The sequence below is a fragment of the Sminthopsis crassicaudata genome, chromosome 3 (genome assembly GCF_048593235.1).
Source record: "Sminthopsis crassicaudata isolate SCR6 chromosome 3, ASM4859323v1, whole genome shotgun sequence".
In the NCBI taxonomy this organism is placed as follows: domain Eukaryota; kingdom Metazoa; phylum Chordata; class Mammalia; order Dasyuromorphia; family Dasyuridae; genus Sminthopsis; species Sminthopsis crassicaudata.
The window spans coordinates 368,684,534-368,700,853 of NC_133619.1; positions in this window are offsets into that span (position 1 = coordinate 368,684,534).

A 16,320-nucleotide genomic window follows, 5' to 3' on the forward strand; every position below is an offset into this window, starting at 1 on the left:
GAGGAATATGAGTAGAGAGGCACACACATAAGAGATATCTAAGAATAAATTATACAAATATGTGGCTAGAGTAAAGAGTGCAATTTTTAATAGATGTAATGTTACCTTCTTCATGTATATATAGATATATTTATATAACTATATATACATCTTTATATAAAAATAAAAAGTTCATGTATATAGATAAAATGCATATATACAAAGTATATATGTATATATAGTATTTATAAATTAAAAATAATTACATATACTAGTGAAATCATTGAATCTTAATAACTTTCTTGGAATTGAGATAAAGAAGAAATACATCATTCTTTCTGTCAGATTTTTTAAAAAATGAGAAATAGGACAATGAATTGAGATGTTCAAATTCACACAGCTGCTTACTTGGAGAATAGCACTAAAATCAATAAGTCTCATGACTCATAATTCTTTACTCATTCCATTGAAGTCATGTTGTCAACCTTTCTATCTTCCTATCTTAACTGTTTTCTCTCTTTCTTACTTTCCTAAGTGTCAGGAACATCTGAAAAGGAATGTGTATGTGCATACATCTATAATACATGTACATGTATGCATATATATATACATATTTGTGAATGCATATGCATATTTATGCATACACTATCTATATAGTTGTATATATATTATATATAAAAGAGTGAACTATGTATATACACATACACATGTATATATACATATATACATGTACATACATATTTGAATATGTATATATGTACTTATAATGAAATTCCCCTGTTAAAATACCTATACTAGTCAGGTCTTAGAAAATCACACAATTTTTGAATTTTATAACTGAATGTGTATATTAGTCAGGTGTGTAAAGATAGGTTAGATTTTATAGTATAAGATCCAGCTATATCTTTTAGCCTTGTTCTAGCAGCTGATATCTATATCCTAAGTTTCTATTCCTAGAGTATATGAGTAGAGGATTCATAAGAATTATATTTGATTTTGGAAGAGGAAAGGATTGATTTATCACAAATCTTTAGGGGGCATATGGTTATAAAATCCTATAAAGTATACACAAATTCTAAAAACAGTTTTAGGGGTGTATTTCTCCATCAATATTCCAGCAGTTACATGAATAACTTCCATTAGCATTAAAAAGAATTTCCAGGTTTAAATCTCCCAAGGGAATAAATCCATACATTATCATATGTCTCTTCTACATAATGAATTGCTTCCTATAGAGAATATGGAATTCCTCAAACCAAGCAGTCAAATGAAGTCAGTGTAGTTTAGAGTGATGATATGAGGGTCATTCACAGTCATTTAACAAATTAATAGGCCAGTATAACCAGAATCTTTTATTTTGTTATAAACTAAAATAGTGACAATTGGATTCTCAAATACATAAAAAGTCTCCAAAACTGATATACAAAGCATCATAGAGGATAAATTGGGCCAAGATTTGGTATATTTGCTGAAATATGTTAAAGGTATTCCTGATCAGATGAGCAAAAACCCACTCATGGTACATTAAATATGAAAGTGTCATTCAACACACTCCTAAATAATTTTTAATATCAACCTTTCCTTTCCTTCCCCTTTCCCTTTCCTTTTCCTTCCTTCTTTCCCTTTCCCTTTTCTTTCCTTCCCTTTCCTCTTCTCTCCTTTCCTCTCTTCTCCTTTTATTTTTGTCTCTTTTCTGCTATTTGAAAATAATAAAATATTGATTTAGTTCCTAGAAACCTCACCTCATCAATATCAATAATGTGTAAAGATTTGATACAAGGAATTCTCATGATTATAGAATGTTCATTTATAGATCAGTGAAAGCATATTTCTAATGGAAAAAAGTACCTATTGAAAACTCAAAAATGTGCACATAAACATGAATATAACTAATAGTGATTCCTGCTAACAAAAGTATAAAATTCAAAACTTCCCAGTTCTCAGGTCTGTGTGCTTTCCTTATGGATTACCAAATGTATTCAGTGAATACTATTTCTGATATTGGCAATTAATAATTTTTCAGAAGATCAAGAAAATTTTCTTCCTGGGTCATATTGGCCCAGGTCAATTTGTTCTTTGTGTCTGTAGTGATGATTTTAAAAAGTTAAATGCTTAAATAATTTCTGCTTGAAAAAGCAATATTAATTTGATATTATTTTTTACTACAAGCTGAGACCAAACCAAGGAGCTAGACAGAACTGACTTAAGAAAGCTGTTTCATAAATTTTAGTTTCAGTACTCGCTCTTCAGAAGTTGGGAACTTTATGAATCAAGATTAATTTATTATTTTGTTGACTGTATAAAGTTAACAATGTGATGGATAAAATACTAACAATACAGATAAACTGAAAAGTATGTGCATTTTATGGATTTTTTTTTCCCTAGAGAATATCATTGGGGCAGCTAGGTGGCACAGTGGATAGAGCACCAGCCCTGAATTCAGGAGGACCTGAGTTCAAATCTGATCTCAAACACTTAACACTTCCTAGCTATGTGACCCTGGGCAAGTCACTTAACCCCAGCCTCAGAAAAAGAAAAAAGAAAAAAAAAAAAAAAAGAGAGAGAGAGAGAGAGAGAGAGAGAGAGAGAATATCATTAAACATTTACCACTACATGGTTCCAACAAAAATCTTCTAGTATACTCACCCTAGCCTGTTCAATCATACTGAAAAACACAGGGTAGGTGTATTTACATAATTTATCAACATCTTCTAAAAGTTTATTTTCTTTGTGATTATAAATTTATTATTTTACCCAATCCTTTCTTTAAGAAATTTATAATTTCAGTTAGAAGAGAGGACAGGTTACCTTAAATTTGTCACTATTTCCTGTTTCTTTATTTAAGGCTCAATTTTTTAATCTGTAAAACAAAATCATAATAAAATTATAATAATCAGTCCAGCATATATAAATATATATATTATTTTATACTTAATGATTAAAGCTTCAAAAATGTGTTATTTCAATGATTTTATGTCCTCCCATATCTTTATTTAAGTGTATTTCCTGATAACCTCATCTAATATATAAAGTTGTCCCTAACCTTTTTTACCATCTTATTAGAGCTTGAGACCTTTTATGACTTCTTTCTTCCAGTGACGAGAACTGTTTATCTATTACCAGGTCTACTTCTGTTAATCCTTGAAGACTTTCATTAGAAGGATATTATAACTAGAGTCAGTCTTTCTCAAACATTATTTACATGGGGCATGGTGTACTGTTTGGCCAAGGGACTCTTTAAGTGATTCTGGACTCATGTGGGATAACTTCAATACTCTTTAACCTGGACCCAATTGGAACATGTTCTCTTTATCTTTCCAAAATGAAACCATAGAAAAACTATAATAATAGGGTTATCAGAAATGAGGCAGTTTTTGTTGTTGTTGTTGTTGTTGTTGTTTTCCAATTCCTCAACTGAGAGGGCAAAAAAAACTCCTCTAAGTCCCCAGTTACTAGAGCTATCTTCAGATGCTTGGTTGACTGTGTCTCATGCGAGCATCTCCTTATGACAGAAAAGCTCGCTGCTTCACTGTAGCCTGTAATGTGAGCTTTGAAATGATTCTAGGTTTACTCTATTTTTCTTCCTTTCTCTGGTTCAAATGTAATGTATGAAATAATCTTGAAATCTTGTCTCCATTGAGATAATACCTCCAACATATGATGGTTGTGCAGCCCTTGGGGTGTCTCTGTGATTTTGATAACTTTCCTAGACAAATATTCTTAACCTTTTTGATGTGTCTCATGGACCACTTTAGCAATTCTATAAAGCTTGTGAATGCTTCTCCATTGAGATATTTTTTTAATAGTTAAGGGTAATGGTAACTTTTTGTCAAAGGTTAACAAAAACAATAATTCAATTTCCCTCAATTTATGTTTATGGATCCCAAGAAAATTATCAATAACATAATACTTCAAATTCTATTCCAAAATTATACCTTGCAGAAAAATGGTTCATCTATCTTATACCAGGTTTTTTCTCATTGGGATTTTCATACTCAATAAAAGAATTTACTCAATCACCATTTCTCTCAAGAAGCAGAATTCTACTAGGATTGTGGAATTTTTCAAATGAAAATGTAATATTTAAAAAACAACTTTCCTTCATGCCACACAACATAGAAGATTAAGACATTTTTCAATGACTCGGAAGTCAAAATGTTTTTAAATCCCATTAAAAATGGTCAGCTAAAAATCAAGGCTATTTTGGGGAGAAATGGAGTGTTTGTCAAAGATATGCTTACTGTTCAACATAATGTGTGGTTTTCTATTTTAACTAAATGCCACATTATTGAAAACAAAAAGAAGACACCTTGATTAATAAATGTTTTCATTAAAAGATTTTAAAAAGCTGTAAAGATTACTGTGAAAGTCAATAAAATAACCATCATTTTTATCTCACTTATTTTGTACAATACTTTTGAACCAATGGAAAGAGGAAAAAATAGAGAACACAAACTTAGAACCATTTTATAGCTCCTATTTATAGGCTTCAATAAGGCAGGATGTTTTTAAGGAGATATTCTCATGGGACACAGTCATCCAAGCATCTAAAGACAGCCCTAGTAACTGGGGACTTAGAGAACTTTGCTTTGCACTCTCAGCAAGGATAGATTAGTAGCTAGCTCCCTGAGAGGTTCTTCCTTCTAATTAAGTTTTAAGCACTTAAATCGCATCAAAGTGAGTAGTGGTACTTATTAAACTGATCAGTGTAGAATAGTGGATAGTTTACAATCCTATACTTTACCTTCCCTGTGCCTGTTTCTTCATCTATATAATTAGGGATCTGGGTACAGTGCCCTTTAAGGTCTCTTCTAAATTTAAATCTGTGATCATTCCTGATGAACAATAATATGTTTTGGTGAAGATTTAAATAATACATTTTTCAATTTGTTTTCTTACCTCCATTATGTTGACCAATGTGGAGATGAAATTCACCAAATATTTTGGTCACCTCTAATCTAGGCCTATTCAATCCATAGTCTATGATTTATTCAGATAGCAGAACAAAGAATAGAATTATCTAGGGGGCATTCTTAAATATCCATTTGAACCAAATCTTCCTATGAAGCATAGAATATTAATTCATATTTGTATTTGCAACTATCAAAAATATCACATAACTAAATAGAATGTCCAGTAGAATAGACATCATCATTCAGATGTTTAGTACACACTTCAAACTAACATCTTAATTTATAGAAACAGGGAGGGAGAACAGGAACAAATTAGGCATATTCAGCATGATAATTTTCCCCAGAAACTATATCATGTACTACTTAAGCAGCTAATAAGACAAATGTCAAAAGTAGGGACCCAAAGACTATTTTCTGCCCAATAAGAATAAAGAAACTTTTTTTTTCCTGTCCCAAAGGGGGGGGAAAAAAAAAAAAAACTTGCTTGTATCACTCTATCAAGAAACCATGAGGAATACAACAGAATTAGCTGCTAATCACGATCAGAGGAAATAATACAGTATTTATGGAGAAGGAAGAATCTGAAAATGCTAAGATATTACTATATTTCCTTAATTGATCAAGAAATAGATCAGACTGGAGAAATCTGGATGATGAAATGATTCTGACATTGTCTAAGAACTCCACATTTTAAAGAATCAAAGAATTTTGGAATTGAAATGAACTTTAACCCTTACATATTCAGTCCAACTCAAAGTCCAAAAAGAATTCCTAATATAAGATATCTGAAAAGCAAACATGTAACTTTAGCTTTAAAAGCTCCAATGAAGAGAAACACATTTCCTTTCCTTACATCAAATCTTATTTTGCCTCTTTGAAACTCTGACCTGTAATTCCTAATTGATCTCTAGAGGTCTAACAGAATAATTCTAATCCTTACTCTCTGTCATAGCCTTTGCACTACCTGAAGATAACATACCCTTGGACTTAGAGGGAATTTTGGTATACGTGTCTAATTCTTCCCATCCAGTGAAAAAGAAGGAAAATTTCCATAATCTCTTTGACATTTTTGGTATTTTATTATATATTATTTTCTGAAGTTGACAGTTGGTCATAATCTATATGAATTACCATAACTCTTTTCATATACTAGCTTTTTGTTCCATAGGTCACAGTCCTATAATATCCATCTCCAATTGAATTCAACTATGTACACATTTGCTTCCACACCCTTTCTGCAAATAGAAATTTAAGAGTAACTAATCCTGTAAGGTACATTTCTATTTCAATTTTAAAAAAGTCTAAGTTTCTTTTGTATGTTATACTTCATACAGAAATTATTGTTTTTATTTTTATTTATTTTTTAAAAACTTTTTATGTACAAAACATATGCAGGGGTAATTATTCAACATACTGACACTTGCAAAACTTTTTGTTCCAAAATTTTCCCTCCTTCCCCTCACTTCCTCCCCTAGATGGCAAGTAATCCAATACATGTTAAATATGTTAAAATATATGTGACATCTAATATGTATACATATTTATACAGTTATCTTGTTTCACCAAAAAAAAAAAAAAAAAAAATCTAGAAAGAAAAAAAAAACACCTGCCACAAACATTTTTGCATATGTGGGTCCCTTTCCCTCCTTTAAGTTCTCTTTAGGATATAGGCCCAGTAGAAACACTGCTGGGTCTAAGGGTATCAACAGTTTGATAACTTTTTGAGCATACTTCCAAATTGTCAACAATGTATCAGTGTTCCAGTTTTCCCACATCCCCTCCAACATTCATCTTTATCATTTCCTATAATTTTAGGTAATCTGAGAGGTGTGTAGTGGTATCTCAGAGTTGTCTTAATGTACATTTCTCTGATCAATAATGATTTGGAGCAGTTTTTCATATGACTACAAATAGTTTCAATTTCTTCATCTGAAAATTGTCTGTTCATATTCCTTGACCATTTATCAATTGGAGAATGGCTTGAATTCTTATGAATTTGAGTAAATATTTACAGTATGGAAAAGGCACAAAACTCATTAAAAGAAAGATTTAATAAAGTGGAAAAACAAAACAACTTCCTGAAATGTGAATTGGAAAAGATAAAAGAACTCACAGGGAAAAAAGAATTTGTAAATTGGAAAAAAAAAAAATAACTCATTAAAACAAACAAACAAACAAACAAACAACAAAAAAACTAATGAAATGGGAAAAAAAATCCATAGAGCAAAACATCTCATTTTAAAACTCAATTGGACATATAGAGAAAGAAATAAAAAAAAGTTAATGAAGAAAATAACTCATTAAAAATAAGAACTGAACAAATAGAAATAAATGATTCCTTGAGTCATCAAGAAGCAAAACCAAAAAATGAAAAAAACAGTTAAATATCTACTTGGAAAAACAACAGACCTGGAAAATAGAGCTAGGAGAGATAAGCTGAGGATTATTGGACTTCCTCAAAATTATGATTAAAAAAAAAAGAGTCCAGACATTATTATACAGAAAATCATCAAAGAGAATTGCAAAGAATATTGTGGCTAAATTTCAGAACTATCAGACTAAGGAAAAAAATATTACAAGTAGCCAGAAAAAAAAAAAATTAAATACTGAGGAGCCACAATAAGGATCACTCAGGATCTAGCAGCTTCCACATTAAAGGGTCGAAGGTCCTGGAATCTGATATCCCAAAAAGCAAAAAGACTTAAAAGGCAGCCAAGAATAAACTATCCAGCTAAGCTGAGCATTTTCTTCCAGAGAAGAAGATGAACATTCAATGAAACAGGTGAATTCCATTTATTCCTAATGAAAAAAGCAGAGCTAAAGGGAAAAAAAAAATGACCTCCAAATATAGGACTCAAGAGAAGTATAAAAGATAAAAAGATAAAAAGAATTCTTGAGAACTGTATTTCTGTTACAAGAATACATAAAGAATGCATGTATAATTTGATTTTACTGTTATAATATAAAAAAGGGGGAAGTAGAAATTAAAAAGGGCTTGTATCAGAAAAAAGGAAAAGGGGAGATAAAAAGAGGGAAATTACATCTCACAAAGAGGTAAAGGAAAACTATCATATGTGATGGAATTAAGGGAGGGGGAGAAACATTGTGTGAATCTTACTCTCATAAGATTTGGCTCAAAGAGAAAATATTATTCATATTTCTCTTATAGAGAAACTTCTCTCACCTCATTAAAAAGTGGGAGACGAAAAGGGAAAAGGAAAAGAGTAGGCTAAATAAAAGGAAATACAGAAAAAATAAGGGAAAGGTATAAGAAAGGGGGAGGGACTCAAAGGGGGTGGGAGGGATTCTACATAAGAGTTTCTTGAGGCAAGTGGGGCTCATAAGTTTAATACTAGGGAGGGGGGTAAAGAGAGGAAGGTATGGAAAGAAAAGCATAACCTGGGGATAATAAGATGGCAGGAAATACAGAATTAGTAGTTTAACCATAAATGTGAATAGGATGAACTCTGGACTGGATCAAAAGCCAGAATCCTACAATATGTTGTTTATAGGATACACAATTAAAGCAGGGTGATGTATACAGAGTAAAGGTAAAAGACTGGAGCAGAATCTATTGGGTTCATCTGAACTCAAAAAAGCAAGGGTAGCCAATCTGATCTCAGATCAAGCAAAAGCAAAAATTGATCTAATTAAAAGAGATAAGGAAGGAAACTATATCTTGCTAAAGGATAGTGTAGACAATGAAGCAATATTAAAACTAAACATATATAGACCAAGTGGTATAGCATCTAACTTCCTAAAGGAGAAGTTAAGAGAATGGCAAGCAAATAGAAAGCAAAACTATAATAGTAGGAAATCTCAACAGTGCACTCTCAAGTCACAAAACAATTAAGAAAGAAGTTAAAGAGTTAAATAGAATATTAGAAATATTAGGTATGATAGATCTTTGGAGAAAACTGAATGGAGACATAAAGGAGTACACTTTGTTATCAGTAGTTCATGGAACCTATACAAAAATTGACCATATATTAGGACATAAAGACTTCAAAATTAAATGCAGAAAGGCAGAACTAGTAAATGCATTCTTTTCAGATCACAATGCAATAAAAGCTACATTCAATAAAGTTAGGGGTAAATAGACCAAAAAGTAATTGGAAACTAAATAATCTCATCCTAAAGAATGAATGGGTGAAACAGCAAATGATAGACATAATTAATAATTTCACCCAAGAGAATGATAACAATGAGACAACATATCACAATTTGTGGAATGTAGCCAAAGGGGTAATAAAGGGAAATTATATACCTCTAGAGACTTACTTGAATAAAATAAAGAAAGAGAAGATCAATGAATTGCACTTGGAACTTTAAAATCTAGATAAAGAACAAATTAAAACTCCCTAATTAAATGCTTGAAATTCTAAAATTAAAAGGAGAAATTAACAAAATTGAAAGTAAAAAAACAAACAAAAAAAACAAAAAACAAAAAACAAAAAAAAACAAAAAACAAAAAAAAACAAAGCCTATTGAATGAATAAATAAAACTAAGAATTTTTTTAAACAACAAAATAGATAAACCTTTGGTAAATTTGATTAGAAAAAGGAAAGAGGAAAATCAAATTGTTAGTCTTAAAAATGAAAAGGGAGAACTTTTGACCAATAAAAGGAAATTAGAGTCATAATTAGGAGTTACTTTGATAACCTAAGTGAAATGGATGACTACCTTCAAATATATAAACTGCCCAGATTAACAGAGGAGGAAGTAAATTGCTTAAATACCATTTTAGAAAAAGAAATAAAACAAGCTATTAATCAACTCCCTAAGAAAAAAATGCTAGGACTAGATGGATTTTTATGTAATTTCTGTCAAATATTTAAAGAACAATTAACTTCAATGTTGTATAAACTATTTGAAAAAATAAGGAATGAAGGAGTCCTACTAAATTCCTTTTATGACACAGACATGTTACTGATACCTAAATCAGACAGTTTAAAAACAGAATATTGATGCAAATATCCCTAATGAATATTTATGGAAAAATTTTTTTAAAAAATTACAAAAAAATTCAGAAAATTATCCCCAGGATAATACAACTTGACCAAATACGATGTATACCAGGAGTGCAAGGCTGGTTAGTATTAGAAAAACTATTAGCATAATTGACTATCTCATTAACCAAATTAACAAAAATCATATGATCATCTAAATAGATGCAGAAAAGGCATTTGATAAAATCCAACATCCATTCCTATTAAAAACACTTGAGAGTATAGGAATAAATGGTCTTTTTCTTAAAATAGTCAGTAGCATCTATTTAAAACCATCAGTAAGCATCATATATATTGAGGATAAACTGGAACCATTCCCAATAATCAGGAGTGAAACAAAGTTGCCCATTATCATCAATACTATTCAATATTGTATTACAATGCTAGCTTCAATAATAAGCATTAAGAAAGAGATTAAAGGAATGAGAGTAGGTAATGAGGAAACAAAATTATCACTCTTTGCAGATGGTATGATGGTATACTTAGAAAACACCAGAGATTCTACTAAAAAGCTATTAGAAATAATCCACAACATTAGCAATGTTGTAGGATACAAAATAAACCCTCACAAATCATCAGCATTCTTACATATCACTAACAAAATCCAACAGTTAGAGATACAAAGAGAGAAGTTACTTAAAGTTACTTACTTAAAGTAACTGCTGATAGAATAAAATATTTGGGAATCTATCTGCCAAGGGAAAGTCAGGAAATATATGAGCAAATAAAGTCAGATTTAACCAATTGAATAAATAAGTGCTCTTGGATAGGTTGTGCAAATATAATAAAGATGCCTATTTATTTAGTGCTATACCAATCAGACTCCCTCAAAATCTCTTTTAATGACCTAGAAAAAATAACAACAAAATTCATCTGGAAGAACAAAAGATCAAGACTTTCAAGGGAACTAATGGGAAAAAAAAAAATCAAATGAAGGTGGCCTAACCAGGTCTAAAACTATATTATAAAGCACTGGTCACCAAAATCATTTTGTATTGGCTAAGAAATAGACTACTTGATCAGTGGAATGGGTTAGGTTCACAGAACAAAATAGTCAATAACTTTAATAATCTAGTGTTTGAAAACCCAAAGACCCCAGATTTTGGAATAAGAATTCACTGTTTGACAAAAACTCTTAGAAAAATTGGAAATTAGTATGGCAGAAACTAGGCAATGACCCACACTTAATACCGTACATCCAAGATAAGGTCAAAATGGGTTCATGATCTAGGCATAAAGAATGAGATTATAAATAAATTAGAAGAATATAGGATAGTTTATCTTTCAGACCTGTGGAGGAGGACTGCATTTGTGACCAAAGAAAAACTAGAGATCATTATTGATCACAAAATAGAAAATTTTGATTATATCAAATTGAAAAGCTTTTGTATAAACAAAACTAATGCAGACAAGATTAGAAGGGACACAACAAACTGGGAAAACATTTTTGCAGTTGAAGATTCTGATAAAGGCCTCATTTCCAAAATATATAGAGAATTGATTCTAATTTATAAGAAATCAAACCATTTCCAAGTGATAAATGGTCAAAGGACATGAACAGACAATTTTCGGATGAAGAAATAAAAACTATTTCTAGCCATATGAAAAGATGCTCCACATCATTATTAATCAGAGAAATGCACATTAAGACAACTCTGAGATACTACTACACACCTTTCAGATTGGCTAGAATGAGAGGGAAAGATAATGCAAAATGTTGGAGGGGATGTGGGAAAACTAGGACACTGATACGTTGTTGGTAGAATTGTGAATACATACAGCCATTCTGGGGAAAAAAATTGGAAGTATGTCAAAAAAGTTATCAAATTGTGCATACCCTTTGATCCAGCAGTGTAACTACTTATATCCCAAAGAGATCTTAAATAAGGGAAAGGGACCTATGTGTGCAAAAATGTTTGTGGCAGCCTTTTTTGTATTGGCTAGAAACTGGAAATTGAATGGATGCCCATCAATTGGAGAATAGCTGTATAAGTTGTAGTATATGAATGTTATGAATATTATTGTTCTGTAAGAAATGAATAGCAGGATGATTTAAAAAAGGCCTGGAGAGATTTACATGAACTGATGCTGATTGAAATGAGCTGGACCAGGAGATCATTACATAGTTCAACAAAAATACTATATGATGATCAATTCTGATGGATATAGCTCTTTTCAACAATGAGATGAACCAAATCAGTTCCATATGTTCAATAATGAAGAGAACCAGCTTACACTCAGTAAAAGAACTATTGGAAATGAGTGTGAACAACAGCATAGCATTTCCATTCCCTGTTTTTTGCCACTTGCATTTTTGATTTCCTTCTCATGTCATTTTTTTCCTTACTTCTAAGTCCATTTTTTGGGGGGAGCAACAAAATATTTGTATGGATATTTGTACATATATTTAACATATACTATAAAATATTTAACATGTATTATTCTTCCTGCCATCTAGGGGAGGGGATCAGGGTGATGAGGAAACCCCAAAACTCTTAAGAGCCAAACTGGAGTCCTCTCTTTGCAGAGATCCTTATGCCTACCATGTCAAAGGATTTCTGCCCACTGGAACCATTCTGGCTCTGGTATCTTTCTCTCTTTATCTAACACCTTTTAACCTTACTATCAAACCCCATAATAAACCTCTTTTATCAATCTAGGTTTTCAGGTCTGTAAATTTCTTTACAGGAGACTCTTGTGCTGCTACTAGACCTCATTTAACTCTTTATCTTTGCACCAAATCCAAAGGGGTTGCAGGGGAGCTCCATTTGACTCCCTATACCCCAAACCTGCCACTAGACCTCAATTAAAACTAATTTCATTTAGGTACCCCTTATCTAGATCTCATCAAGGAGAAAGAGGGGAAAAGTTGGAACAGAATGTTTTGCAAGGGTCAATGCTGAAAAATTACCCATGCATATATCTTGTAAATAAAAAGCTATAATAAAATATATATAAAAAAAAAAGAAAGAAAGAAAGAAAAAAGAAAAGAAAAGAAAAGAAAGAAAGTGTTTATACTGTGAATCTTGGAGTACACTTCATATCCTAAATACTGAAAAGGAGCATGCCTTTGAATTTTTTTCTGGGGCTATATACAATCTGGAGTTCCTTAGTGTTTCTATGGTCTTTTATAGGCATACTTTTAATATCTGTTCCTCAGGTGCATACCCCAAGATATTGTCCATGTAATTTAATAATATAATTTTTGAAAATTCTTTTCTTACTGGAGTAAGAGCAGCAGTTATATACATTTAACACATGGTAGGGCAATTTTTTTTTTCCCCCCTGTGGCAAAACTGTCCAAAATTAACACAGGGCATAGGCAAAACTTTTCATATCCTTATTCAGGGGGATAGAATAGAAACAATCCTTAATATCTATAACACAAAGAGGCCATTCCCTAGGCAACTGGGTAGAAGATGGAAGCCCAGGCTGAAGATTTCCCATAGTTTCCATTGGTTCATTCACTTTTCTCAAATCAGTCAACATCCTACATTTTCTGGATTTTTTTTTTTTTTTACAGTTGTTTCTTGGAATCAAAATCTGGGTAAATACCATCAAATTGCATATCAGGAGTGTGTATCAGGAGGCCTGATGGTACTAATTCTCCTGTTTGATAAATCTCAGACATTGTCTACCTATGTTAGTGACTGGGATATTAGCTACACATTCCCCAGTTTCCCAAATCAGGGTATGGATGGACGCTGTTTTGTAAGCATTCTCAGAAGGTGAAATATTTAAGTCTACTGTGTGTGGAAGCAAGGGATCTATAGACTGGATAGGGACAGGTTTCAAAACTCCAGAGGAGAGTTGTAAGTGGAAGTAAAAGCAGGCTGTGAAACTGAGAAGCACCACACCCCTTAAACTTCTTAGCATTGTACTTGTCTTTCTTCCCACCCAATTTGCCATACCCTCAAGCATTATAATTACCATCTCCTTGTTGCTTTTTCTCCTAACACTTCCTTGTCTAATCACCCACGTGAAAATCTCTGGGATATGGGGACTCCATCCAAACCTGCTGATTGTGTCAGTCAAGCTGCTGTGTGCCCTTCTTTCAGGGCCCCATGTTGGGTGGCAAATATAATGTTGGACTAGCTCACTGATTCTAATCTCTGTACCATCTCAATTTCTTGATTTTAGGAGAGGAGTGAAGAGGTGGGACTCACTTGGATGGTCAAATATATATTATATATATATAATGAACAGTCATTTACACTTTGTTTGCTTCTTTGTGCTATTTCAAAGACTTTGCTCAAAAAGACCTACTTTCAATTTTGAGTCTTCAGTTCAAATAATAACACTCTGTTTAGATTCTAAACCAGTGGAATTTACAAACTGTAATCTTTTTTTATTTGTTTAAATGTTGGTTTGAAGCCTATATTTCTACCAATAATTTTTTTCCAGCCTTAATTTCTTTTAATCTCTAGTGTAGATTTTTCCCCCCCATCATTCATTCTTCAAATAATCATCAAATGAGTCAGATGTATAAAACTAGAAATGCATGAGGCCATAAAGATATCTAATCTAAAATTTTGTCTTATTGATGAGGAAATTAAGGACCAGATAGACAAGTGTTGTCCAACATTCCACAGATAGTAAAATAGTGAAGCCAGAATTTGAAAATAGGTCCTCTGACTCCAAATCAAATAAAAATAGTATAAAACATGGAGATTTGACATTCTCCAAGCTGATATTGACCTGTGTACATTTTATCAAAGGTAAGAGAATCGGGGGCGGAGCCAAGATGGCGGAGAAGAAACACATGACTCTGTGAATGTCCTTACTCCCTCACAACCAATTAGATAAATCAGCCTCAGAAATAGCGTTGGACTAAAAAGTTATCAAACTGTGCATACCCTTTGACCCAGCAGCGCTACTACTGGGATTATATCCCAAAGAAATACTAAAGAGTGGAAAGAGACATATATGTGCCAAAATGTTTGTGGCAGCTCTTTTTGTTGTAGCTAGAAACTGGAAGATGAATGGATGTCCATCAGTTGGAGAATGGTTGGGTAAATTGTGGTATATGAAAGTTATGGAATATTATTGCTCGGTAAGAAATGACCAGCAGGAGGAATACAGAGAGGGTTTGAGAGACTTAAATCAACTGATGCTGAGTGAAATGAGCAGAACCAGAAGATCACTGTATACTTCAACAACAATACTGTATGAGGATGTATTCTGATGGAAGTGGAAATCTTCAACATAAAGAAGATCCAACTCACTTCCAGTTGATCAATGATGGACAGAGGTAGATACACCCAGAGAAGAAACACTGGGAGGGGAATGTAAATTGTTAGCACTAATATCTGTCTGCCCAGGTTGCATGTACCTTCGGATTCTAATGTTTATTGTGCAACAAGAAAATGATACTCACACACATATATTGTACTTAGACTATATTGTAACACATGTAAAATGTATGGTATTGCCTGTCGTCGGGGGGAGGGAATAGAGGGAGGGGGGGTAATTTGGAAAAATGAATACAAGGGATAATATTATAAAATATATATATATATATATATAATAAAAAAAAAAAAAAAAAAAAAAAAAAAAAAGAAATAGCGTTGGACTGATAGATACCACAAGGACTGGAAGCACGACTTACCAGCTGAAGAGAATCTGGAGTTTCAACAGAAAAGGTCAGTTCCCAGGGGAGGAAGAAGAGAGGCCAGCACAGACGGCTGGGTGCTAGCATACTGTGCCGATCGCGCTGGGAGGGGCTCTGGGATTAGAGAAGCCACTGAGATAAAGGAATCTGGCACAGGCTGTTAGCTCTTCTCTGCTTATAATGTAGCAGTTCAGAAGAGAAATCTAAACTACTTTAAAAATTCAGATAGATTAGATCTTCCCAGATCCTGGGGGTGACTCAGCAGATCTCAGCACTGGGGGGTGTGGCCCCTAGCTCCCACCTGAGACTAGTTAAGAGATTGAGAAGTGGGCATATATGGCCCAAGGCAACACATACTGCCTAGCTCAGCTGGAGGGTGTGAAACTCAGCTCCGGAAGTCCCAGAGAAGCGGAACCTTTGAACTAGGGACCGCGGTTTCTGGCAGACACTTCGAGTTTGAGCGCAGGGGCTTTTCACGTCACCTGCTGCAGACATCCACACCCCACCGGGACGCATAGGCTGGGCTTTGTGCCATCTTTACTGTTCAATCTCAAACCTCAGGGAAGCCGCTAGAACACAGCGCCCTCAAGACACAGCATTGCTAGTCACCTCTGAGGCACTTCCAGGGAGGGGGTGGGGAACTCTCTCCCAGAGCTCTCTCTTAGCTCAGGCTCAGGAGCCGCTGCATCCATTTGGTATTGGCTAAGAAACAGACTAGTACATCAGTGGAACAGATTAGATACAAAGGACAAAAAAGGGTACATCTATAGCAATCTAATCTTTGACAAACCCAACGATACCAACATT